Below are 10,377 nucleotides of genomic sequence, written 5' to 3' on the forward strand. Positions count from 1 at the left end.
AATCATACCATGGAGGATGGTGAAGAGAGAATTCACCCAGCTTCTTTTATGTCATCCTGCCACTCACAAACGTCACTGAGTTCCCAGCTTGAGTCATTAAAGAAAAGTGATTAAACATGAGTCACGGCACTTCTGCAAAAGCAATTACTATCTTGACACCTAAACACAGAAAGAGGTCTCTGACGAGACCTTGGAGAACGTTAGAGAGACTATACCATGCTGGGTATAAGAATGCTTTTTAGTTTTATGATAAAATATTAATTCAGACCCACAAATCCAAAGTTTGCATACAGATGGACTGGACCTGGATTGAATTTTGCCTAAGTATTCTGAAAAAGTGAATTAAGGAAACAATATAAGTAATCTTTTTTTTTTTTTTTTTTTTTTGCGGTACGCGGGCCTCTCACTGTTGTGGCCTCTCCCGTTGCAGAGCACAGGCTCTGGACGCGCAGGCTCAGCGGCCATGGCTCACGGGCCCAACCGCTCCGCGGAATGTGGGATCTTCCCGGACCGGGGCACAAATCCGTGTCCCCTGCATCGGCAGGTGGACTCTCAACCACTGCGCCACCAGGGAAGCCCCAATCTTTTTTTTTTTTTATTGTCACTTTCAATTTTATTCATCGCTAAAAGGATGGTAGTTGGAGTCCCAGGGATGCCCCCACGGCACTGGCGTGAAATAGCAATGCTTTCTTCTCAATAGCTTCACTATCCCGCTTTGACACAGCTGCCAAGAACCACGTGATGGTAAGAATTACCCACCAAACACTGCCAGCCATAGTAAAATAAATAGAGTACCACTAAAAGCATGGTACAGGCTTTATTATGAGATCCTGGTGTCACTGTGGAAGCCTTATACTGTGCAGGGCTAGATGCATTGCAGGCTACTCGGTCCTCAAGCAAAAACACAATCAAGAAAATTAATGATACCATCATGTAGCAGACTGCATAAAATATAATAGGTCTTTCAGGATAATGGAATCTTGTGACATCAATCAAAAAAGTTAAAAAAGTAAATAATGTGGCAGAGAGGCAAATGAGTGAAATCAATCCTATGAAATACGGAGCAAATGAAAGTTCTTCTCTCCTAAAGTATATATTTGGACAAGGAGGTGAACAATCACACACGTGTGAAAAAGAATAGCCAAGATCAGGATCAATTTTCAACTCTCAGGGACACCAAACACCGTGGTCCCTCTGCACTGCCACTGGGGCTCCTTCAGTAGGATCTCCAGCTAAATTCACATCCACAAGTCGAGGATACGGTTCATCACAATCTGGGAACCTACTGCATTCCATATCTTCAGGCCAAGGGACACCAAACATCTCCACGAGCTTCAAACACTCTCTGTAAGCCCTCTGACAGAGCCTAGGGCGGGGAAGTGTGACATGTCCGTATTCCATACAAATAGAAGCGTCGAGTGCACAAATGACCGGAAATCTCGAGAACAACCCAAGTTCACCCTAGGGTGGAATGGCTTCATCGCTAAAGCTGCTGTCTGTTGGTCATAACGTTCAGAAGATCAGGCATGGAGGTGGTATTATAAGGCAAATCTTGGCACATCCTCAAGGTAATAGGTTCACAGGAAAACAAACTGTGTCCACCTATACGCCCCACACACAAAGTCAAGGGCCACAGAATGAAGACGATCCAACTCATAGCCATGCTTCCTCGACTGAATGAGATTCAGATGATCAGGCCTCCTCACTATGTATTTTAGATCTTTATACGCTTGCAGGCCTCAGCTTGTAAGTACTTCTATCTTACTGTTAAGTTCTTCAAACAGATCCTCTTTGCACCATCAGAGGTTTGTTAACCTGGTCTCACAAAAGGCATTTGTTTTTGGTTTCACAATATGGGAAAATGACATCGTCTTGCCTCTTCTTTTCATTTTATTACATAGGGCACCACTTGGCCCACATATCAAGTTGATCACCCACGTTCGCAAACAACAGATTCCATCTTAGGAGAAGAGCTATTTCTTCCTTTGACTGAAATATCTCACACCTCGGGGCCAGGCTCCTGGGGGCCTGCAGTGCCGGCCGGGGGGTGGCCGCGGGTCCATCACGTACATGGAGAGAACGAGGACCGCCGGCGAGCACGCACGGACCAATATAGCTAATCTTGTAGAAGAAAATGTTTATTCTCCCTAAGAGGACAAATCAATTGCAATATGCCATTGTAAGTCATTTTAATCCTATATTAATTTAGAGTCCTCCCCCCAGATACTAGCAAAAGTCAATACTTGGTTAATATTGGATGTACCTTTTTAAAAAGCATATACACCACTTCCTTCCTCTAGAATTCAGGCTTGGCCATAGCTGCCCTTGGCTTTCTCCAGGCTGAGCCTGAATTATTGAGATTTTGCTGTACCTGGAATCGGTTTATGCCTTCACTACTCCTTGTAACGGAGAGAAGAGGGAGAAGGTACATATGACGTCACATAGAAGTGATAGTGTCTTATGTGAAAAATACACCCGTATCCAAAATCAGGAAAACTTTGGAGTTCCTGGCTGGAACCAGCCACCGCACTTCAACCCACACAAACACTGTTGCTTTCCTGTCTCAAAATCGACTTCAACTTGTAGCAGTTTTTGAAATTCCCTGAAGATTCATTACATCCTGGACATAAAATTATCGTTAGGAATCAGTAGTGCGAGTGTGGCTAATTACAATACAGCTTCCTTCCCTTTGTCAAGGAAAGCACTTAATCAATGATTCCTGATAAGTTACTGAGTGGTTATCCTGCTAATAGAAGAACATGTGCGTGGTATTTTTATGCTGGTTATGCAGTCATGTTCTCCATTTTAATGATTCTTGTATACTTTCAGAAGTCCCAGTGAGGGAGCCTTTCCTAGCTCATTTTCTCTGGGACCGATGCTGTTTGATCTGGGTGTCTCAGCCAGTCTAAACAGCATTTTGTTGTTTTATCATTAAAGTTCGGTTTTCTCATTATCAATGTATGTGTGACCTATATACTTCTTTCTGATCCAATCTTTTTTCTACCCTTTGGTTTATTCATTTCTTTAGTTAGTCAACTGGTATTTATGAAGCAACTTGAATGTGCCAGGGCAGTGGCTCATGGCTGAAATATTGTCCCCAGGAGGGACAATGTCTTGTACGTACTACATGCTTAATAAATATTTGTTGAGTGGATGTGTGAACAAATGAATTCATGAAAGTCTTAGACCTGATGTCTTGGGACTTCTATTCTAATGGATAGCAATCGCTTGCAAATACATAAAATAATTTCAAACAACAATAGGCGTAATGAAGAAAGATTTTCAACTTAGGAGCAGAGGTACTGCTTGAGTTAGGGTAGCCAGGGAAGGCTCCCCCCAGGATGTGGTGCATGGAGGACTGAAGATGAACATTTCTGCCAGAGGGAACTTGCAGTGCGAAGGAAAGCTGGGGTAGCTTGAACTCAGTGAACTGGACAAGGGAATTTGGTATGAGGAGAAATTGGTGATGTAGGCAGAGGCTAGGTGATGTAGGGACTTATCAGCCACAATAAGGATGTTCGGTTTTATTTTCAATATAATGGGAAGCTTCTGGAAGACTGCAAGCAGGGAGATGACATAACCCATCATCTGACTTATACTTTTAGGAGCTCGCTCTGCCTACAGTGTGGAGAATGGACCACAGGGAAGCAAGGCTGGAAACAAGGACATTGGTCAGGAGGTAGTTGCAGTGATTCTAGGGGGAGATGCTAGTGGCTGGGCCAGCGTGAGACAGTGGATTTAGAAAGGACTGAGCCTGTGTTTGTAGGTGCAGCCAACCAGACTTGCTGACGAGGGGTGAGAGAATGACACAAGTTGATCAGGGATGACTTTTGGATTTTTGGCTTGAGGAACAGGGTAAGTGTCGGTACTGTTTAATTTATTGGAGAAGACTTTCGAAAGAACAGCTTGGGGATAGGAAATGGTATCTAAGGCTCTATTTGGGGCATGTTCCATTTGAGGTTTTTGTCATCTGGTCTCTAGAGGATGAAATTTGACATGCGAGATTCAGTGGTTTGACTCCTGTCTACCTCTCCCATCACTTTCTATACTGAAGTGTTTTATGCACTAGATACCCCACATAGCCTGCCTGCCATCTCAAACGCCTCTTCTCCGCCTGGACAATGCACCTTGAAAACTCTACTCAGTATCGTGTTCTCTAGGAAGTCTTCTGTATCGGTCAGTTTAGACCATGATATGCTGCACTAACAAGCAATCCCCAAACCTCAGTTGCCTATAACAACAAAGGTTCGTTTATGTCCTGTGTTGCACGTTCATCATGAATCAGTGCGGCTAGATTTCAGTTCTTCTTCATTACAGGACCCAGGCTGAATGAGCAGCCCCATATCTGGGATATACCTGTCTCCTGACAGAGGGGAAGAGAAAGATAGCAGGAGTACATAATGGCTCTTAGGGTTTCTGCTCCAAAGGGACACACCATTTACATTTCATTGCCAGGTCAAGTCACAAGGCCCAGCCTGATTTTAATGGGGTGGAAAAATCGACTTCTTGCTTGAGGAAAACCTAAGGAGGGAGGAGTCTAGTAGCAAAGGGCAGTGGTTATTCTAAAAATAATAATAATAATGAACACAGTGCTAATTAGCATAGGAGCATGGTACACATGCAAATTCTCAGGTCCCACCCCAGATCTACTGCAAGAGAAAACCTCAGAGGTAGGGGGAAGGATGGAGGTCCAGTATTCTGTAATTTGACCAGTCCTCCAGGTGATTCTAATTCATGCTCAAGTGTGAGAATCACTGACCTCACCCACCTTCTCCGGTGGGTGAGGTCTATCACCCACCAGAAAAGACTAACTTCGTCTACCAGCTAGGTCAAGAGCTATTCCCTAGGGTAGCCACACTTCTATCACTGTTGTTGCTGCTGTACTTGGAAGTTCAAGCCTTTTCAATACCGCTACTGACATAGGGTAGGCATGCTATAAATATCTGTAGAACTGTAGAACAAAGCTCTCATGTGACCCACAGGAGCAATGTAGCATTTGCCGTCCTAGCCCAGCTCTGGAGGTCCAGTCCATAATGCTCTTGAGACCTGTGTTTTATACAAGATCAAGGAGTAGCTCAACTCCTAGAAGTCACCGTCTATGCACATCACTTATCTTAGTTCATTTGCAGAACTTGTCATTATGCAGACATAATTATTTATTTTTCATACTAGAATGGAATCTCCATAAACGCTGCATTTTCAGCGCCCACAACAGTGCCAAGCCCAGAGGACTTCAATGACTATTTGTGAAAGGAATGAATGGAGTATGTCTTCATATTTGTATTAAAAGTGAAAAAGTCACACGAGTTGCTGCTTTTAAAAGAAAGGGCGCTTACTTTAGAAAGCATGTTATTAATGTGGGGTTGGAATGCTCAGTGAATTATAAATTCCTGAGGCTAAACTTCTGTAAATTAGCTGGAACGTTCTCTATTTGTAATAAAAACTAGCGTAAGACAAATTTGAAAAAAATGATACATGTAGTAACTATAATGGTCCTTTACGTACAGACAGCATGACAAAATCTACAAAGCACTTTCACATTGTTGCTTACATAGTTTTCTCTATATTTCAAGGCTAAGATTTTAGTTTCAGAAAGGTGTCTTGGGTTACGGTCTCCAGGAGTCAGACGATGGGACAGAGATTTGTTTGCAGGGTTTACGGGGAAGTGCCCATAGGATCAGCAGCCTGGAGGAGGGAGGAGGGAGGAGGATGTGGACCACAGGGCAGCTGCGGGCGAGAGCTGGGCCCAGCACAAGCGGATCTCTGGCGGTGCTGTCCCACCTTGAAGCAAGGGACGGGGCCTTTCTGCCTCTGCAGGGAATAACGTTCAGAGATGTTGCCTCTGGGGCATGGTGTGGCTTTGGGAGAGAAGGCTTTCTTCAAGCTGAAAGCAATTCCCAGAGAGCAGATCACCGGAGAGCCTCAGCCACCAACACTCTTGTGGCCGGGGGACTGTGCGTTTCCGGGCTGGAGCGAGGCTCTGGGCAGCACAGCATCCAGCACAGGAGACTGCGTCAGCTTCACCTGTGAATTTGTTAGAAACGCACCTCAAGCCTACTCTGGATCTTAACAGGCCCGCTCAGATGATGCCGGTGCACACTCAAACTTGAAGACCACTAGGCTCGAGCGTCCGAAGAGGGCTTTGGTGCCTTCACAGGACCCGAGGATCCACTTGCTTCTTATTCTGTATGATGCCACTTGAAAACTGATGACTTTCCTTTCAAGGGACCCAAAAGAATTCCCTTGGGCCACACTTGGAGTCAGTTTGTAATGGAAATTAAAATGTAGAAAAAAGGAAATGAATTGATTTTCCTGTGTTCAACAGTTTTCAAAGACAGAGAGAAAGCAAGGAAATCAAAAGAAGAGATATGAATGTGTCTATGTGTAGGAAATGGATTTCCTGAGGTGTAGATAAGCCAAGAATAAATCAGCTGGGGAAGAAATCCTGTAGTGGGGAATGACCTTCTGCCTCTAGGTGGCACTGTTAACACAAGACAGCTCTGTGGTCCAGTGTCGCAGTGGAGCGGGAAAGCGTCCTTTGTACGTAAAGTGTTTTTGCTAGTTATTTATGACTCAGGGAGTATTCAAATTAAATTTAGAGAAATTTGTAATATGTAGCACATACATTCTGTACACAATTATTTCATTAAGCACCCAAGCTTTACTATACTAAAGTTTCCTCTTTTTTCCTTTCTAAATTCTAAGAAAAATTAATCTTCATAATTATCATTGTACGTTACTGAGATAATATTTTAAAATAATAATAATAACTCCTTGCATTTGTGCATCACTTGAAAGTTTTAACAGCCACATTAAGTGAAGAAAGTCGAGCACAGAAATTGTGTCTAGTATGTCACTATTTGTTTAAAAACTAAGGTGCTAAAAAGAATATGTCATTGTATTGTTAACTATGTACATAAGACATCTTTAGAAGGGTAACTAATAACAGTGATTACCCTTTGCAGAGGGATGGGATTCGGAGGACGGGAAATAGAGTGGGAGGAAGAGTTTTCACTATATACCCTTCTGTACTTTTTGAAGTTCTAACCATGTGAATGTATTACTATTCCAAAAAAAATTTTTAAGAAAAATTTTGGGTGTTTTCCTGCATCCTGAGGAACGATGAGAAATGAGTATTGCCGTTCTCATTTTACAAAGGGTCATGCACGTAGGAGAGATGGTACTTTAACTGCAGGCTTCTCATTTCTGTGACAGTGCTCTTTCTACAAACCATTTTGCTTCCACTTTTACCTAAGTCTGAAACTGTAGGGTGCAGTGCTACATCTTGGAAGCCGCTTGCACTGGCTTTACTCAGAAGTAAACCCAGTCTCACTGAGTCAACTGTTGCATCGTTTACACTATGTTCATGGAACCAAAAGTCTGCTTCTTCAAAGAAAATCAAAGTAATATCTGTTCCATAAGCAAAGGACAATCTCCTTGAACTTAACTTTTGCTGTCTGTGGAAGATTGCAGTAAACCATGAAATTTACTAGATTATGAAATACAGAGCTGCTTTTTTCTGATTTGAAGAGTTTTTGTAACTGGCCTCAAAGAAATATAGTCTAAAAGTCTAGGTTTCTCCTAGGGTATAAAGGATGGGTATACCCTAGGATGGGTATAAAAAGACAACCCTGCATAGACTTGCACTCCAGGGCATGGCTCTGTCAGCCTTTCTAGCAGGGGTGCTTATGGCATAGAGTCTGTCTTATCTTCCAGAAACTGGGTCTCTTCAGAATTGTTATCTATGTGCATGCATGGTAAGTGTGGCAGGTACAGAGGGGAGGAGGGAGGAAAAAGGGAGGCAAGGAGGGAGCTTAGCTGACTATTTGACAGTGACCTTATTTAGGTCACTCTTTTCATCAGTGGAATTCAGCTTGGTACCGGCCCAACCTTGAGAAAGTCACTGAAATTGTTTACACATCTGTAAAATGGGAATCATTCCTACTTAGGGTCACTGGAACAATTAAAATGGTAAGGTAACTGGCATAGTGCCTAGAGAAAAGCATGTTTAAAATAGATATTGTTGGGAATTCCCTGGCGGTCCAGTGGTTAAGACTCAGTGCTTCCAATGCGGGAGGACGCAGGTTCGATCCCTGGTCGGGGATCAAGGATCCCACAAGCTGCGTGACACGGCCAAAAAAAAAAAAAAGGTATTGTTTCAGGTGTGGAGTGACAGGGTTGGGGTTAGCTGCCTCTCCATCCCCCCATCTTTGAGATGGGGTCAATACCACTTACCTTGCAGGACTGCCGTTAGAGCCAACAAGATAGAATAGCCCGATCATGCAGCTCCCTGCTCAAAGACCAGAGATGGCAATCTAAACCCAGGAAGTGGGAACCCCTGTCCGGGTAGAGATGTGCGACCCTTCCCTGGTGGTCCCGCGGTTAAGACTTCACCTTCCAATGCAGGGGTTGTGGGTTTGATCCCTGGTCCAGGAGCTAAGATCCCACATGCCTTGTGGCCAGAAAACCAAAACATAAAACAGAAGCAATATTGTAACAAATTCAATAAAGACATTAAAAATTATATTTCAAGCCCATAAAATAATTTCACTCTGAAGAATTTTGAATAGGAATGTACATTAGATATTAGAGATATTGGGTTGATAGGTAAAACTCAGTTACCATCTTTTTAATCCAATTACTTCACTGTGACCACGTTTGTTAAAACCAAGTTCAGTATTATGTGTGGTCTTTATGATTTCTTTGGATCCCTAGTATCTATGTTTATTTCAGCAGACATAATATACTTGTGTGAAAAGTATTACAAACCCATTACAGTACAGTACTATATAGCCAATTGTGTTAGCTGTGTACCTAGGCTAACTTTGTTGGACTTAACAAACAAATTGCACTTACAAGCACGCTCTCAGAATGGAACTTGTTCATATGCAGGGAAATTACTGTAGAGTAAATGATGAGAAGGGGGTGGGTGATGGAGGAGGCATCGTCAAGGGAGGCTTTCTTTTTTTTTCTGCGGCATGTGGGATCTTCCCGGACCGGGGCACGAACCCGTGTCCCCTGCATCGACAGGCGGACTCTCAACCACTGCGCCACCAGGGAAGCCCAAGGGAGGCTTTCTTTAGGAAGCAGAAGATTATGGCCTGGTTACAGGTCAAGGGACAGAAGCCCAAGCAGACAGAAAGGTTCGTGTTTTGAAGGAGAGGGACCCAGGCGCAGATGGAGGAATTCACCTGGGGAAGAGAGAGCAGAGTGAAGACGTGAAGAGGTACAGAGCGCCCGCTGTTTCTGTCCTGCTCCTTATCTCATTTACTTACTGATCCCAGATTCAAGGGGTCATGGTCTGCAGATGAGGGAATTCAAGATCAGGACAGGCTGACAGACCTGCCCAAATCTGCACAGACAGAAAGCGAGCAGGCAAGAACCGGACCTGTGTCGGTCGACTCTGAGGCCCGTGTGTGCTCTTCCTTCCTTCCCCCAGGCCCTGCAGCCCATCTCCTGCTGGGACGGGGGTGGGGGGGGCGGGGTGGGCGGAAGAGCTGGAGGGGACAGGGAGGCCAGGGAGTTTATCACTTGCTGGGAAAGACAGAGAGGTGATGGGCAGTTAGGTTGCTTCCATGTCCTGGCTATTGTAAATAGTGCTGCAATGAACATTGGGGTGCATGTGTCATTTTGAATTAGGGTTTTCTCAGGGCATATGCCCAGTAGTGGGTTTGCTGGGTCATATGGTAATTCTATTTTTAGTTTTTTAAGGAACCTCCGTACTTTTCTCCATAGTGGCTGTATCAATTTACATTCCCATCAACAGTGCAAGAGGGTTCCCTTTTCTCCACACCCTCTTCAGCATTTACTGTTTGTAGATTTCTTGATGATGGCCATTCTGACTGGTGTGAGGTGATACCTCATTGCAGTTTTGATCTGCATTTCTCTAATGGATAAAGATGTGGTACATATATACAATGGAATATTACTCAACCATAAAAAGGAACAAAACTGGGTCATTTGTAGAGACGTGGATGAACCTAGAGATTGTCAAACAGAGTGAAGTAAGTCAGAAAGAGAAAAACAAATATCATATATTAACGAATGTATACGGAATCTAGAAAAATGGTACAGATGAACCTGTTTGCAGGGCAAGAACAGAGACGCAGACTTAGGGAACAGATGTATGGACATGGCGGGGAGGGGGATGAATTGAGAGATTGGGATCGACATATACACGCTACCATGTGTAAAACAGATAGCTAGTGGGAACCTGCTGTATAGCACAGGGAGCTCAGCTCGGTGCTCTGTGATGACCTAGATGGGCGGGATGGGGGCGAGGTGGGAGGGAGGTCCAAGAGGGAGGGGATAGATGTATACGCATAGCTGATTCACTTCATTGTACAGCAGAAACTAACACAACGTTGTAAAGCAACT

General features: G+C 43.9%; 1 pseudogene; it reads right to left on the bottom strand.

Moving 5' to 3' along the window:
• Positions 1-463: 463 nt before the first annotated feature.
• LOC149749981 (frizzled-3 pseudogene) lies at positions 464-6,892 on the bottom strand (annotated as a pseudogene).
• Positions 6,893-10,377: the final 3,485 nt, after the last annotated feature.

The sequence above is a fragment of the Delphinapterus leucas genome, chromosome 2 (genome assembly GCF_059928025.1).
Source record: "Delphinapterus leucas isolate spDelLeu-1000000601 "Yukka" chromosome 2, BTC_Dleu_Yukka2, whole genome shotgun sequence".
In the NCBI taxonomy this organism is placed as follows: domain Eukaryota; kingdom Metazoa; phylum Chordata; class Mammalia; order Artiodactyla; family Monodontidae; genus Delphinapterus; species Delphinapterus leucas.